The sequence below is a fragment of the Syngnathoides biaculeatus genome, chromosome 16, assembly GCF_019802595.1.
Source record: "Syngnathoides biaculeatus isolate LvHL_M chromosome 16, ASM1980259v1, whole genome shotgun sequence".
In the NCBI taxonomy this organism is placed as follows: domain Eukaryota; kingdom Metazoa; phylum Chordata; class Actinopteri; order Syngnathiformes; family Syngnathidae; genus Syngnathoides; species Syngnathoides biaculeatus.
In genome coordinates this window covers 22,464,061-22,480,766 of record NC_084655.1, presented here as the reverse complement: position 1 = coordinate 22,480,766, position 16,706 = coordinate 22,464,061, and the positions used below count along the sequence as shown (strand labels likewise).

The 16,706-nt window shown below is 45.1% G+C and overlaps 1 long non-coding RNA gene across 1 annotated transcript; it reads left to right on the top strand.

The window, feature by feature from the left end:
* The first annotated feature begins 7,098 nt into the window (after window positions 1-7,098).
* Window positions 7,099-16,464, top strand: LOC133515021 (uncharacterized). The gene is made up of 3 exons (XR_009798941.1): window positions 7,099-7,367; window positions 9,242-9,669; window positions 16,321-16,464. It is a non-coding gene; the product is annotated as an uncharacterized LOC133515021 (long non-coding RNA).
* The last annotated feature ends 242 nt before the right edge of the window (window positions 16,465-16,706 follow it).

The window sequence follows — 16,706 nt, the reverse complement described above, 5'->3', positions numbered from 1 at the left end:
GTTGAGGAGGATCGTGGAGGGCTTGAAGTGGGATCGACGGCGCATGATTCATATCAAGCTCTTTGATGTATTCCAGCGCACATCCTCTCGCAAAACCACGAGCAAGTATGATTATCATCGCACGATGTAATTACAAGCACAAACTGGAGGTGTATTAAAGCCACCCTCACCAAGGTAGAGGAAGTGTTTTTCGCAAAGAGCCAACCCAAGCCGTTGATTCCGGGCGACTTCCCGCAAAGATCATTTTTATTTTGCGGTCAGCTTGGCAGAGCCAGTGGAAACATTTATTCAGAACGAGGTATCCAATCTTGTTTTGAAATGTACTCCCGCCAGGCCCATTTACTCCTCCGACAGGAAGAAAGCGGTGGTTTCGCGAATGGAAGTCAGCGTTACTCAGGTTTTACTCACTGACATCTCCGGTGTGAGAGAGGTCTTTATCGGAAGATGTCATCTTATTTTTGAGGGTGACAAATGAGCTCAATGTCGTTGGGGTTTTCATCTGGTTCATCACTAGAACCAAAGCGAGGCCTTGCTCTGATATTGCCAGCATTTTTCTGCCTTGTTTAGTTTTCTAGATAAGCAGCGCCACCGTGGCACGGGGAAGTGGATCCGCCAATCTGCTTTAGGAGGTGAAACAAATGTAGGATTTTGTTTGTTTGTTTTGTAAGGAGAACCACAGAAATACCGGACAAACGGTGAGAAGTTTCCTCCTCAACACTTACCAAATACCAAGTACAGGCCAACGCAGTGGCGGTCTGCGCATTTTGGTACGTGCGGCTTCATTGGGGACTTGCAAAACATAGAAGCCCGAATCTGATTGCATGAAAAATATCACATCCACATACATGTACAGGGAGTCCTTGGTTCACGACTGAGATCCGTTTCTACAGTCGTGACTGAACTCGAATTTTGACTTAAGTCGGATTCCACCATTAAAGTCAGAATTTACATCAAAATACTTTGTATAAAAAAAACAAATACATAGAAATGAACAAGATGATGTACTTCACATTACTGCTGAGAGGTGGATGGAGAAGAAGAAGAAGAAGAAGAAGGGGAGGCTGTGCTTAGCTATCGCCAAGGAACCTGGTTGGTCCTCAATCCTCTCCATCTCGACAAGTATCAAAGAACCTTGTTTTGCGATCATCCTGTCCGACATAGGAACGGAACCCTTCAGATTCGCTAAAATACGGGCTTTGTCTTCAATAATTGTCACCACGGTCGACCGACTGAAGCCTCGGTGGTGTTGGTGTCTCTCCTTTCTCCAATCTTTTTATGATCTTGAGCATCGTTTCCATGGTGACGGACTTTCTTTTGGCTGCAGAAGCATTGCTAAAAGACACAGATTTCTTCTTCGGGGCCATAATGTCTAAAAAGGAGGGATACTCCAGACGCACAAACAAGGAGAAGCATTAGCCAGACAAAATGGCCGATGGGGGACGGGCGTTGTTAAGTTGAAACGACTTAGGTCGAGACCGTATTAACCTGAGGGCTCTCTGTACAGGAAGTTGTTATTTCTATTCCAAGGTACTACGAGCTCCCATTTCTGGGCTTTCAAAAGTGTTGAGCTGATGTCCACCGGCCCGCTGCTTTGCCCGAAATGTTGCAGCGTTATCTTCCACAGTCTCGGCTTGGCTGCGCTGGTCCCTTTTCGATAAAATCGATTCCATTTTGCGTCCTTATTGTAGCCCGAAAAGACTCCGTCGTCGCTGTATTCAGTGTGGCGTTCTTTTTAAAGCTGCGTTGGCCCTGTACTGTGCAGTGCAAAATACAATTAGAAAGCAATTTAAATTTTTAGTTTGGAAGAATTTTCCTCAGAAATATCCGTGTACTTATGAATTAGGTTTGAATTGCTTCTCCTTTATGTACATCAAGTTGTTGTCCGGATGAAACCCTTGAAGAATAAGGCCAAATTCCATCAGTGTGAGCACCCTCACATCTGGAGGGCAGGTGTAGAGCCAATTCTCACAAGTCAGAACTTTCTCCTTAATTTACTTATTAAAGGAGTCCCGCATAAGCCTGAGCGAGGCGTCCGCGTGGGTCCAGATCGGACACGCCAGAAGACGGGAATCGATACAATACACGTTGATTCCTGCGAAACGAAGGCAAGCAAGAGGGGAGGTCGACGGTTGCGCATCTGAAGCGTAACCCGTTTTCGGGCCGTCGCTTTGAAATGAAGATCGTCCGTGGCCCTGAAGTCATTGCGTCTTCAAAGCTAATTAGCACATGGCTTTTGTTTGGACCCCAATGAGCCCCAGATTATGTAGTAGGTACAGGTGGGGGGCGAGGGGCGGGGACATATACCAAGAGCAAGGTGTGCTTGGAGGTGCTTTCATGTCAGGAGGAAGTGCTCGACTCTTGACCCCCCCTCTTGAGCTCAAAACGCGGCTGTCAACGCCGCTTGCTCGTGTGCCACGTAAAAGATTAACACGGGTAAGAACGGTGGAGCCTTCCGAGCCAGCTGCCACCGCGGCTGATTCCAGACCACACTTTTGCCTCGATCTAAATGCTCAATTACATGAGATCAAAAATCTATTTATGTTTTTCACTGGTACAAAAAGTGCAGTATTTAGTATCTGGGCTGGCCGGGTTTGTTTGTCTTCTTCATCTTGTGCGTTACAAGGCACTTACTATGTCATCAAAGCTTTTTTTTTTTTTTTTACTTCCGAGCCACGCGTTTCCATTTGGGTGTGCCGGCATTTGAAGACCGATTCAAAGTGCCAGATCACCTTTTTAATCCTCTGTTCCTTTCCCAAGTACTACAACGTGGTCAACATAAAACACTATCCTTTTGACCTTACCCTGAATCATTTCAAATCCACTGACTAAGGCCAAATGAATGAATGAATGAATGTGTACAGTGTTCTTCTTTTGGGGCGGAGGGACGGGGGCGGATTTTTGCACTTTCCTTACTGTGATACGCTCACCTGTGGGAAAGGAGAGCCACGGTTAGAGCACACCTTTCAGTCATTTATCAACCACAAACAAAATGAGTCCATTTACGAAGGAACTCACGTGCCGAATCGCCGACATCGCATGGCACCCCACTAGGCCGCAGGAGGGTGTAAATCTGGAAAAAGTAACGGCCTCCTCTACAGCATACTCAATCTTTCCAGATAATATATGAAAAATATGGTGTTTATCAAAATAATATATATTCCTGGTTTAGGTCTTTAATCAAGTAGAAGAGTACCCCCTTTTGATGCTGTTTAGTTTGTTAATTTTGGACCCAGAAAACGACTTTCTGTCACGTTTAATTAAGGCTGTACAGTTGAGAATCAATCAAAATTATTTGGGTTCTGGCCACATGGGCCCGCGTTGAATGCGCCTCAGTCCCAGTGAACCCCACAGTTTAATATGCATTACCCTGAGCCGAGAGCGGGGTCCGAGGGTCAGCGAAGTGTTTGATGGTGGCGTTTTATTGTTCCAGAGGGTCAAGATCTTCAAAGCTCTCCTTCTGTTCTCCGCAGGAGCACCCGGGGCCAGCAGCTGTCGGAAAACACTCAGCTTTGTGGGCTTTTTTTTTTGTGTTTTTTTTTATATGTGAGAAGAAGAAGAGGTAGGTCAAGCCCACTCTCACAGAAATGTTTGCACTGGGGTGGTGTCGGGGCCCCGGGGGTCGGTCGGGGGCAACAGTGGACACCATAATATTATTCTGCCCTTTTATTCTTGATGAGAGGGGAGCGTGTGAATCCCATTAGGTGGGACACATGACAAATATACACCCAACAGTCGCGAGTGAATGAAGTGACGTTCAGGCTCGAGTTTTCATTCTCATTTTTTGGTGGCCCACCGTGGCAAAAGAAGTGCCTCTACTTCACTAGGACCCACATTTCACTCTGTGGTGCAAAAATGGAACTGGAAACGTGAAACGTTTCAACAGCGCCTATCCCCCCTATTCAAATGTTTCCCAATTAAAATGAACAAATATTCCGTTCCAGCTTTTTTCCTCCAAAATATTACTCTATATTGTGTTTGCTTCATCAACACTGTTTGTCTCTATTATTATATTCTCTACTCCATTACTCTATTCTAATATTTTTGGGGGTTATAACACTGTGATTATTGATGCTATTCGTTAGCCCGCCTACTGTATAGTGTTTTACATTGTGTATTAGCACCAAGCTAGCAAAAATTATTTAAAATGCATATACATAATGTTATTCTCTTTGTTTTACATGTAGTTTTTTTTCCAGTAATCCTGTACTCTTGTCCTAAACAGCTCAAGGCCTATTTTTTTTCATTTTATGAAAGAATTGTTTCCGATTTGCCAAACTGTTGCTTGAGTTGAAAATTTTTGCATACAATTTTGCCAGTAAAAAAAATAGTGCAGACTCTGAAATGTTTTTAAGTACAAAGGTAAAAGGCAGACGTTCATTTTCCTCCTTAATAAAATACGACCCCCATTTTTTTTCTTTTAAATTGGCCCAAAGAAAAAAATGCTTCCTAGTCCACTGGACTATTACATTTTTCAACTGTCAAATGTATTATTCCCACCGTTGATATCTTTCTATCGCAGGTGGGTCTGGAACGTAGAACAGCAGTTTACTGTACAAAATGAACATCTCACTTGTCTACTTTGATTTTTGGGGACGCTGCTTCCTCCGTGGCCGCGTTCCTTCTCGCTGTTTTCACACCAATCAAGCACAAAGCGCTTCCAGTCCACGCCACGACCTCTCTCTCATTTGACGTGTCCCAAACACTTCAGAAGCTCGGTGCGGTTTGCGCCTTTGATTGCCGGAATTCTCTTTTGGACTGGGTTTCCCCACTCTGGGTCAAAAAACGCAAGCCAATTTATTTTCCAGCTTTAGCAACGTGAGTTGAGTAAGGGATTTTTTTTTCGTTTTGTTTTTTTTTTTTTTTCTTCTTCATATGGCGGCGTATCGCGGCCACATGAAACGTGGCCAAATAAAAGCTTGTTCCCACTCAACGGTCCGCAGCTCATCAGTTGCTTGATTGGGAAGCCAAATTTTGCGATCGTGAGAGTGGCACAGCACTTAGTATATTGTTCACTTTGATTTCCACTACTGATGTTGGCGTTAAATCGGAGCGGTGCGGACAATTCCAAGTCCTCGCAAAAACGGAGCTGTTTTATGTCCGCCACTCACTTTAAAGGCAGCCGCTGCAACACCGTTTGCCAGATTTTCTTGAAGCTGTCATTGCGAGGCTTCTAACGAAACACAGAACATGTACGACTCTGGCAGGAGGCATCTTTCGGTGTACAACGGCTAATTAGGGCTCCCCATTTATCTCCGATAATGTATATTACAGTCATTTGGGAGATTTTAATGATGAATTCTAACTGTTGTTTTTCCACTTATTTCCACATGTAATGATTTCCCAAAAATCTCAAAGGAGAATACTTTGCGCAAAGACTTGAAGAAATGATCTTGGAATTTGCGGTTGCTTGGAAAGGACTCCAAAAAGACCGCTTGTGTAAATCTCCGAGTCACCTCTTTAGATTCTCGCTGAGTTCCTTGGACGTTGCCATTGTTCTGAGTGTTGCTCGAGCCAATGAGTTGAGGTTGTTTACAAATGGCTCCAAAAGATGTGTAAATCTTAGTTTCTTCTTCTTAGATCTTCAGTGACTTCGCTATTGTTCTGAGTATGAGTCCATCTACAAAATGTGGTCGTTTAGAAATGCTACAAAAGACGGTCCCGACTTGGGTACTCTAAATCTACAATTGTCCTCTTTAGATCTTCACTGACCCCTTTGGATGTTTCCATTATTCCGAGTATGGGTCCATCCTGGAAGTGCACTCGTTCAGAAACGGCCCCAAAGTTGTTCTTTTCCTTTCGGCTTGTCCCGTTAGGGGTCGGCACAGCGTGTCCTCTTTTTCCGTCCAAGCCTATCTTGTGCATCCTCCTCTCTAACACCCAACTGTCCTCATGTCCTCCATCAACCTTTTCTTTGGTCTTCCTCTCGCTCTTTTGCCCGGCAGCTCCATCCTCTTCACCCTTCTACCAATGTACTCAAAAATACTGTCCAAACCATCAAATTCTGCTCTCTCTAACCTCGTCTCCAAAACATCCAACTTTGGCTGTCCCTCTAACGGGCTCATTTCTAATCCTATCCAAGCGAGAACCTCAACATCTTCATTTCTGCCACCTCCAGTTCTGCTTCCTGTTGTTTCTTCAGTTGCCACCGTCCATCCTGACCGGCCTCACCACCGTTTTATAAACCTTGCCCTTCATCCTAGCGGAGACTCTTCTGTCACATAGAACACCAGACACCTTCCGCCAACTGTTCCACCCCGCTTGGACCCGTTTCTTCACTTCCTCACCACACTCACCATTGCTCTGGATTGTTGACCCCAAGTATTTGAAGCCGTCCACCCTCGCCATCTCTTCCCCCCGGAGCTTCACTCTTCCTCCTCCGCCCCTCACATTCATGCACATATATTCTGTTTTGACGAAACAGCCCCAAACGATGTGTGTAAATCTACAGTGACGTCTTTGCACCTTCTAGTTATTCTGAAAATAGGTGGGTCCAACTGCGCCGGGCCAATTTTTTACCCACCGTTCTGCAAATATTCCCGAATCAGAATTCATTGCAATTGGTGGGCTCATACGCAAATACAAACTATTCGAGCTTGTAAGTATAATTTCGCTGTAGATAAGAGAAAATCTGAAATAAATTATACAACAATGTTTTGCGGTTTACCCATCCTAGTCCATTTGATTGATTGTATTTGTAAATGTTTTTCTAGTTTGTAAATTGGAATATTCCAATGTTTCTCTTTCGGTAAAAGTGTTTTCCAAGCAATTTTTGTTTCGCCTACTCTGCTGTGATACCCCCCCCCTCCTCCCTCACCCACCACCACCACACACCCAAACGGGAATAGTTTCAATTTCAGAGAGTTCCTCCGCTTTTGTCGTTTCAAGAAGATCTCTGGCGCTCCGCTTCCGAGGATGACAACACAGTAGCAGGAAGCGGTTAGTGCGCCAACAAAACACGCCTTACTTTGATCATTTTCTGCTTCTCTTTGATGCGGCCAATTCTGATGTTTAATTGATTATGTAGACTGAGCAAGAGGAGGACTTTTGTTGTTGTTTTTTTGGTCCGCTCGCTCCAAAAGGAGATGGTTGCGTGCCATATTGCCCCCATTCCCTTTCTTCTTCTAAAACAAATAGACGTCAAACATCAAAGCCTCTCTCGGTTACTAAAAGAAGACCTCAAATATTTTCCATTATGTTTGACATGGTTTTGGGTTTCGCCAGCCAGTTGGAGTAACAAGAACCGGAGAAAAACGATGACGTCCTTATTTTTGGTGGTGGTGGTGGTGGTGTTGTTGTTGTTGTTGTTGCTACACAGTCTCCGCTCTCGAGCCTGCGCTGTGATCTTTGCCGGCTGCAATTATTCAAAGGTATTTTCCCCGTTTCGATCCTCACCCTTAGAACTCGTCGTTATTATATCCAGAGTTTGAAAAAAAAAAAAACCAAAAAAAAAAAACCAGTCCATCCCCGGGCTTTGAAGTCGACGGCGAGTCCGTTCGGTTTGCTTCTCGGGCCAGAGCGTTGACCCCTTCACCCGTGCTAATTGCTTCCGCAGCAGAGATAACTGCAGACGCGCGCCTTTGATATGTGGGAGGGAAACACCGCGACGCTCCAGCATGGCGAGGTCAAGGAAACACAGTTGGGGAACTTCCTGATAGCGAGCTAAAACGCCACGTGAAAGCAGAGCCCGGACACGGCCGTTTGCCTGAACTTTCATATGCCGTCCGTCCGTATGCAAAAATGCTCATCGCCACCGGGTCGCCACGTTATGTAAACTACCGTACGACTGATAGAGGCACACGCGATAGGTGTGTGTAGGTTATGCAAACCAATTCATTATGAGTCTCTCACGCGAACTTAAAGATGAAAAATCAATTAGATGGCATTTTTGGGGTTCTGTGCGTGTGTCTAATAGATCGTCCCACTCCTGCTCGTCGTGACTGTGGGAAATATTCCGAATTGTCTGCCCAGCCTCACTTGCAAAAAAAAAAAACTGAATTTGACAGGAATACTGATTTTGACATATAACACATACATCCTTGATGGAATCGTACACTGCGTCTGTTTTGATACTCAGTCCAACCTTGTGGATGTTCTTTTATCTTTGGGATATTTAGTCCACATGTCCAGATGGCATCTGCAAAAACGCATGCGTAATATCCATCCTCATGCAAACGTAAACAAACGTAAACACTCGCGCCCGCCGGCTAAAACCGCACGAGCTGATGAAGTCTGGTGTCACCACGCCATGACGGCGACGCTCTGAGCGGAGGCCACGAACGCTCGGCCGCTTTTGACACTTCCGTTTAAGGCGGCGCAGGAATGAGATGTCGAGCGAAACGAGAGCAGAAAGTCATCTAGTGCGGCACAAATGAAGATGAGCACTCCCGCTCTCGATTCTCCTCGTACTTAACCCTAATTATGGCCTTTCTTCTTTCACTCTGTACTTCCATTTGGCTCGCCGTGTTATTTTCTTTCTGCTTTTCCGTAAAAGACAGGGGAGGACGAGGACGAGCCCACTGCTGGACTCCGTGTTGGACCGGAGCTCAGAATAGTAAACACAAAGCCTTGTAATTTGCGCAGCGCTTTTGTCATCCCCCGGCTTTAAATCCTTTCGCAGCGAGCATCACGTACGGAGGGCGCGAATCAAAGGAAGCTGCGGAATGCACGGCGGCCCGAGATGAACGCGTGAACGGTGCCGGCCCGGGTTGCCCGATCCTTTTTGCTCCTTCCTTTCACCTTTACGATCGCGCTTCAGAAACACTCGATTGAAGTGGAGCCCCTCGCCGATGTGCTTTCTCACATTTAATCGACCCGACAAAGAGTCAAAAGTCATAAAAACAAAGTGAAAACGCTCGCGAGGAGCCTGCAACGCACCTGCCAAACCTGAACGACTTCTGACGTCGCTCACTTGGCCGCAGCCCTTGAAGGCACACATTAACGCGTGAATACTGCTGTACATGTTATACAGTGACGAGAAGAAGTATTTGAACACCCTGCTATATTGCAAGTTGTCCCACTTTGAAATCACGGAGGGGTTTGAAATTTTCATCGTAGGTGCACGTCCACTGCGAGAGAGAGAATCTAGAAAGAAAAATCCAGAAATCACAATGCATGATTTTTTTTTGTGTGATACAGCTGCAAATAAGGATTTCAACACGTGAGAAAAAGAACGTTAATAATTGTTACCGTAGCCTTTGTTTGCAATTACAGAGGTCAAACGTTTCTTGTGGTTGTTCACCAGGTTTGCACACACTGCAGGAGGGATCTTGGCCCACTCCTCCACGCAGATCTTCTCTACATCAGACGGGTTGCTGAGCTGCCGCTGAGAAACACGGACTTTCAGCTCCCTCCAAAGATTTTCTATTGGGTTTAGGTCTGGAGACCTTGATATCCGTCTTCCGGAGCCACTCCTTGGTTTTCCTGGCTCTGCGCTCCGGGTCATTGTCTTGTTGGACGACCCATCTTCAATCCTCTGACTGTGGGAAAGAGGTTGTTCCCCAAAAATCTCACAATACGTGGCCACGGTCATCCTCTCCTTAATACAGTGCGCAGTCGTCCTGTCCCGTGTGCGGAAAAACACCCCCAAAGCATGATGCTACCACCCCCGTGCTTCACAGTAGGGACGGTGTTCTTGGGATGGAACTCATCATTTGTTTTCCTCCAAACACGGTTAGTGGAATTATGACTATTACTGCTACTGCTAGTACTATTTTTTTTTTTTTTTTTCATTACAAACCAAAAGCATGCAGTGCATTTCGGAGGAAGCGGAATGGATTAATGGCTATTCAGTTCTTTTAAATGTGGAAAAGTAAATGGATGTTAAAGTAAAATCAGTTGGGAGATTGGTCACAGAATACATAAATTACACTTGTAAGTCATAGTAAAACTGTACTACTATGTGCTGGAGCTGAGCACATGATAAATCTACCGAACCAAACCAACTGTGAATCATTTTTATCCTTGATCAATCATCAGTACAACATCATCAAACTCAGTTGGACTCAGTCTGGGTTTGTGTGGGCTCCCATATGTCCTTTGTTCCAACAGTGGTTGAGAAACTCAAATTTGTACATGAAAACGAAACATAGTCTGTCATTAACCTACATACATAGTTAGAATTACAGTAAATATTTGTACGAAAACGCTCATGAATACCAAACAATATAGTGAAAAACAATATGTAGTGTGTGGCCAAATGTAGCCGGGCCCGAACCAGTTCATTGCGCAACCAAATAAATGACAACCCAAAGAGCTGCTGTCGGCAGTTTGAAAAGAAAAAAGGCCCCGAATTGTGTTGGATTGACAGCGTTTATTGGATCCACCAACGCTCAACAATGGGGGAGTCCGAGGAACAAAGTCAAGATTCCAAGATAAGTTTTGGGGATGGCGGGGGGTGGGGGGGTAACAACAGGATGCCGGCTCCGGCACGACCGCGACCCTGGTGAGGATAAGCGGTTTGGAAACGAGATGATGGATGTTAAAAAGAACTCAAATGCAATCTCAGCAGGAGTTGAGCGAGATGCTTTCGCATTTCCTGGCAAGTCCCCAGCCTCACAATTTTCTACGAATGGTACGAACACAACACGGAGGGATGAAGTCGCCTTGACAATTATCCATCTTCTGGGCCAGTCTGCGTTCTGCGGGCTGGTGACTTAGCTCAAGAGGATGAAACAAAGGTCAAAATGGACCCCATTGTCCATCCATCCATTTTTTGGGACGCTTATCCTCACAAGGCCGGCGGTAGTGCTGGAGCTTATCCCAGCGATCTTGGCCCAGAATCCAAGCCCACTCGCACATTTGATTCAAGGTGGCGACTTGAAGAGAAGCCACTTCCCTTTCATGTTGTGATGAACTTGTGTTCTACTTTATTGCTGGTGCAATTCTTTTTTTTTTTTAAAGCGTCGCTCCAGCTCTTTGAAGTGAGCCCCGGTCTGTTTTTCCTCAGCCGCGGTGTCACCGTGTCACTGCTAATCCGTTTCTGGTCTCTGATTGGATGGGGCAGAACCCGCGGTCAAGATTGAAACGCAAGACATTCCCCCCACGGAGTAACAAATTCAAATTCTTGCCTCGACGGGATTTTTTTTTTTTTTTTCCCAGGTGTGCCAAATGGCATTTTTTATCCACTTTTGCAGCCACAAATACAAATGTAAAGTACTTGATTATCTGTCATTCCGAGATGTGTACTCCGATCCTGGAGGTGTCAGTCATGAGCGTTCAAAGTACATTGCGACAAGCGATCCAGTCTGTTCTAACAAGATTAAGCCCATCCTCAATAGTTGTCAAGATGCTAGCAGCTCAAAAAGACTTGTACTTAGCTTAGCATTAAACACGAAACCGCGGTAGACATCTTACTGTGAATTCTCAACTGTCGCCATACAAGTGGAGTAAAACTAAGATGAAGTGAAACTACAGTAAACCGAGTCCTGCCACAAATAGCGAAAAACGCAACTGACCCTCCCCAAAACGTTTCCAACGAAACCGAAGCTACCAAAATGGTCGGATTCTGTCATGAGCAAGGCTCGGCCGCTGACAAGAGGGGCGTGGCCAGGCCGCTGCCCACCAGTCACAGCTGTTTCACACTCGGACTGTAATTAGACTGCCGTTTAAATTGGAGTTTTTGTCACTGGCATTTGCCAGTTCGTTGGCTTGCGTTAGTGAGTTGCATGTGGAACTCTCTGCATCTACATGTAAGTTAGACTAACAGTAGTCACAGCGATTCTGTGCCCTTTAGTTTGATCATGTCCTGTTGAGTTACTAGCGTCATCGGACCTTGCTTTATGTCTTTTGGATCCCGCCTAGCCTCGCGTTTCTGTGCCTCTGCCTTGTCGGACTGCTACACCGTCCGTGACCCTGTTTCCGGAATAAACCGCATTGAACATTATGCCTCTGCCTCGAAGTCCTGCATTTGGGTCCGCCCCCGTACCGTTGGTTCGTGACAGGATTCCAGTTGTCGTTTTTGCATAGTTGAAACAATAAATAGACTCCAATCTTTGACACTAAAATCAAATGACCGTTTCACACTCATCTGACAACATTACCATTAGAACCAATTGGCTGACAAATAATTTGATTTAGAAAAAAAATTTCCGCTAACAAGCCAAGCTTAATTTAGCTCATCCCTAACATACAAAGATCAGGAGAGACATTTTACTATATCCAATAATATACAACATCCTTGACGCCACTTACTACTTTGCCATCCGTCAGGGCTTCGGCGTCTTCTTCTGGCATCTTAAAGTGTTCCAGAAAAACACAAAAACAAACGAAAAAAATATGCTACTTAGTTCCGTAGAAAAAAAATGGGAATAGGCATTTGAAGCATATTTTTTCCCAGAGACGTTTGACTTATTATTATTACTTATTACGAGCACATAAGGCGTGTCGGGTCAATTTTGACCTTCCACTGAACTTACCAAATATGGTTCCTGGATGCAGAGTTCGAGTCCATTCCTATAACACACGTCAAAGTGTCCTCCGGACAGCCTTTATAATCGCTACTTGAAAAAACATTTTCCCTTTTCCGAGCATCACTTTTACTGATTCATGGCTCTTTTTATGTTGTTATTCCAACTCCCTGAAATAGCCGCTACGGTGCTATTCCCAAACATTTAACATGTAAACGTTTTTACTGCTCAAATGTAATTTTGTGGGTAGAAATAAGGAGGTAAGACAAAAAAAAAGAAAAAAAAAAAAAGGCCCCACATTTTTTGATTTCCTTCCAATGCATGTTTGGAGACGTAATAACTCGTGGGGCCGCTCTGCGTCTTCGCCGCGTGCCCGTCCGAGGGTTTTGTTGCGCTTTGAAGTTCAAGCGGAGATGTGTCAAAACAGAGGATTAACGCAGCAGGGACAAAATAAGACGCCTCGGCTCGATGACGTCTTCCTTTTCTGTCCATCTTTACTGGGCAATCTTACCACTTGTGGGCTTGTGTATGTTGACTGCGAACCCTGTGCTTATGGTCGGCCTGAGCTGAGGGCCAAATGCAAATTGCATTCTACTCGTGAGCGGGTTTTAAGGGTGCGCGGGAGCCTCCGGCTGTTGCTCACAACTCTGGCCCAACGTCAACATGTCCGTCGGGGGGGGGGGCTTACATCACGCAGCGCTTTAGAAATGCTAACTTAAGAAAACAAGCTACCTAACGGTTTTGTCACATACGCTCGTTGGCCTAAAGTTGACGTCTTCAGTAGATCGGTATTTTTACCCGGGCTTCACGCCGCAAGTCCGAGAACCCAATTCAGACTTTTTGGGGTTTTAAGCAGTCCTGTTGGGCTGTCCAGTACACGTGGTCCGTGTATCATTCGCTCCATGTCTTGTTGCAATTTCTAATGGAAAAAGTGGGACAGAGAGGAGAGAGAAAACAAACAGAAATCGCGAAAGGACGACAACTGCAGCAGCACCTGCTGATGTTTGCCCGGGGGGGGGGACAGAAAAGGAGGAGTGAAAGAGACAACGGTGACGTCAATATCTTTTGTTGCTTCGTTTAAAGCGGAAAATAGACAACAAAATGCAACAATGACACCAGCCAGTGAATTTTGAGAAAAGCTTACGCACAGAAGAGAGATTTTAAAAAAAGCCAAATAAAACGACAGCAGTAAAATTCAACAAATGTTGCCTTCTGACCATCCATCCATCCATCCATTTTCTTAGCTGCTTATCCTCATAAGGATTGTCGGAGTGGTGTAGCCTATCCCAGCTGTCGACAGGCAGGAGGCGGGGTACACCCTTAACCGGTCGCCAGCCAATCGCAGGGCACATGGAGACAGACAACCAATCACACTCAGAATCACACCTCGGGACAATTTTGAGTCTCCGATGAATGCATATTTTTGCGATGTGGGAGGAAACCGGAGTGCCCGGGAGAAAACCCACGCGAGCACGGGGAGAACATGCAAACTCCACAATGGTGGGGCCGGGATTTGAACCCCGATCCTCAGAAGTGTGAGGCAGAGACTCTTCAGCTGCCCCACCGTACTGCTGTCAAAATAATAATAATAATAGTTATAATAATGTCATGTGGGGCGGCACGGCACCGCGAGGCAGCTGGTTAGAGCGTTAGGCTCACAGTTCTGTGGACCGGGGTTCAAATCCCAGGCTCCGCCTGTGTGAAGTTTGCATGTTCTCCCTGTGCCTTCGTGGGTTTTTCCCAGGCACTCCGATTTCCTTCCACATCCCAAAAACATGCATTCATCGGAGACTTTAAATTGCCCCTAGGTGTGATTGTGACTGCGGCTGTTTGTCTCCAATGTGCCCTGCGATTGGCCGGCAACCTTTTCAGGGTGTGGTCCAAAGTTACCTGGGACAGGCTCCAGCACTCCCGCCACCCTCGTGAGCAGAAGCCATGCGTGAATAACGCCGTCTTTAGACTGACGTTGTGTTTGAACGTGAACATCATACGTTTATGGATGCGGTCGTATTATGGGAGTAAGCAACTTGCGGCAGGCGTTTCTAATATTTTAAATTTTCAATTCTCCTGGAAAGTGAGCCCAATCCGATTCCTGGTGCTTTTGAGGAATAAGCAAGAACAGGCATCTTTATTTTGGCCCGGGCCGTGTCGTGCATATGCTAGCAATTGAAAGACTATTAGGTGGCGCACCACTAAATTAATACGCAGCGTCAGGGAGATTACTTTGGAAATGTAGTTGGTTACGATTACAAGTGACCCTTGATAAAAATGTAATACCAGTGTAATTATTCCAGTGACTCCATCAAAATTATTGGACTGATTACATTTGATTTCACTCGGGTTACCCATGTTTATTTTAAATGGCTCCTGTAACAGAACCCGTGGATGTTTCCTCTAAAATGTGGATTTAAAATATTTATTATTTTGGAATTGAAAATGGAAAACATTTGTTGTTGACCCATTTATTTGCAAATAAATAAACTGATAACAAAATGTAAATACCCGGTAAATAAATGCCTGTTGCATTATATGTGTAGCGCATGTGGAAGGCGACCACACCGTACAATATCACTTTATATGGCAACCCGAAGATATGAAATATGCGCAAAGTCACCGATTGCATTGCATTGTGGTAGACACGCCTGACTTTGGTGTGGGCAGCGTGGGTTCGATTCCCGCTCAGTGATGGTGTCGATATCTGCCGTGTGACTGCCTGCCTACTCCTTGAAGGGGGTAGTCCTCCTTTCACCTGAAACTAGATGACCCTTGTGAGGATAAGCAGCCTGGGTAGCGGATGGATGCATTTTCTACGTTCAAAAGTGGAACTGAGACTCTTAATCCACAGGTGTCAAACCCAAGGCCCAGGGGCCAGATCTGGGCCACCACATGATTTTATGTGGTCCACAAAGCCAAATCTAGACTGTCAATTTCCATGATTCTTGTAAAAATCTGTACCAAAATTTCAAATTACTAGAGAAAAATGAGTTTGACACCCCTGCTTTAACCCATCACACCAAGTAATAGACGGCACCACAAGGTGGTGCTTCGAGGTCGTGTTTTTGCGGTTGTTTTTCGAAAACTCTCTTTCTGCACTGTTTTCCATTCACGAGAAAAACGGCGCTCGTCTTGGTGCTTGTATGTACAATTTGTAAGTATCAGCTGACGTTCTGCGACCACATTTGGATCTTCGGCTTATGACTCGCCATGAAAATGTCGGCTGTTTTATGTCGCAACGTTTTACACGATTACTTTTTTTTTTTTGCGCCGTATGACACGCGCTCGAGCAGTGGTGCTTTCTGTGGGTGCTGTCACAAAAACCTCTCGACGGTCACGGCGTGGCGTCGCCTCTGCGTGTTTTCCGCGGGACATGTGTGGCTTGCGTGATGGGCTTTGCGGTGCGGCGCTCTGCTGGTGGGAGTTCAAGAGGCGCAGTCACGAGACGCCACTGACGCGGGGGGTCGGGGTCGGGGGGGGCTCGTCTCTTCTGTCTTGTTTGGAGACTGCCCGGAACCAAAAAAAGCCTCACGTTGCCTTTACATTTGTTGTTTTAGCAATTCCATAACGAGCATATGAGACTAAAAAGAAGCACTCGTGGGCCCACCAAGCATTTACACGATCGGGAGTCCCGCAATTGCGGTTGCATTGTATGTTTTTTTTTTTTCCTTCATTGATTGATGTCAAAAGTTGGAATTTTAATTTCATCACGTTCATGGATTTATTGGAAATAAGCAAATAAAGAAAAGTAGCAAATGAAAGAATTTCACATAAGCATTGAACAATTTTATTTTATTGGTCATTCATTGATTAATTCATCTTCTGTTCCGCTTATTCTCACATAGTTTATTGTAAATTATACAACAACATGACTGTGAATTTTTTTATGACTCAAATAAACTCTTTTTCAAATTGCCCCTAGGTTTGATCGGGAGTACGGCTGTTTGTCTCTATGTGCCCTGCGATTGGCTGGCAACCAGTTCAGGGTGTACCCCGCCTACTGCCCGTTGACAGCTGGGGACTGGCTCCAGCACTCCCTTTGACCCTCGTGAGGATAAACGGCAAAGAAAATGGATGGATGGATGGATGGATGGATGGAGAGCCATTTTGGTTCAGTAAAATTCATTTAAGAGTTTCTATTACAGTATGTATTCATTTATACAATAACTACAATAATTTGATATACATTGAAGCTCTATTTTTTAAAAGAATTTGGTAGATAATTATAATTGAATTAATTATGAGTATTGATTATTATTAAAACAAACCTTTTGTTGAATTATTTTATAAATGAAGCCCTTTTGTGGT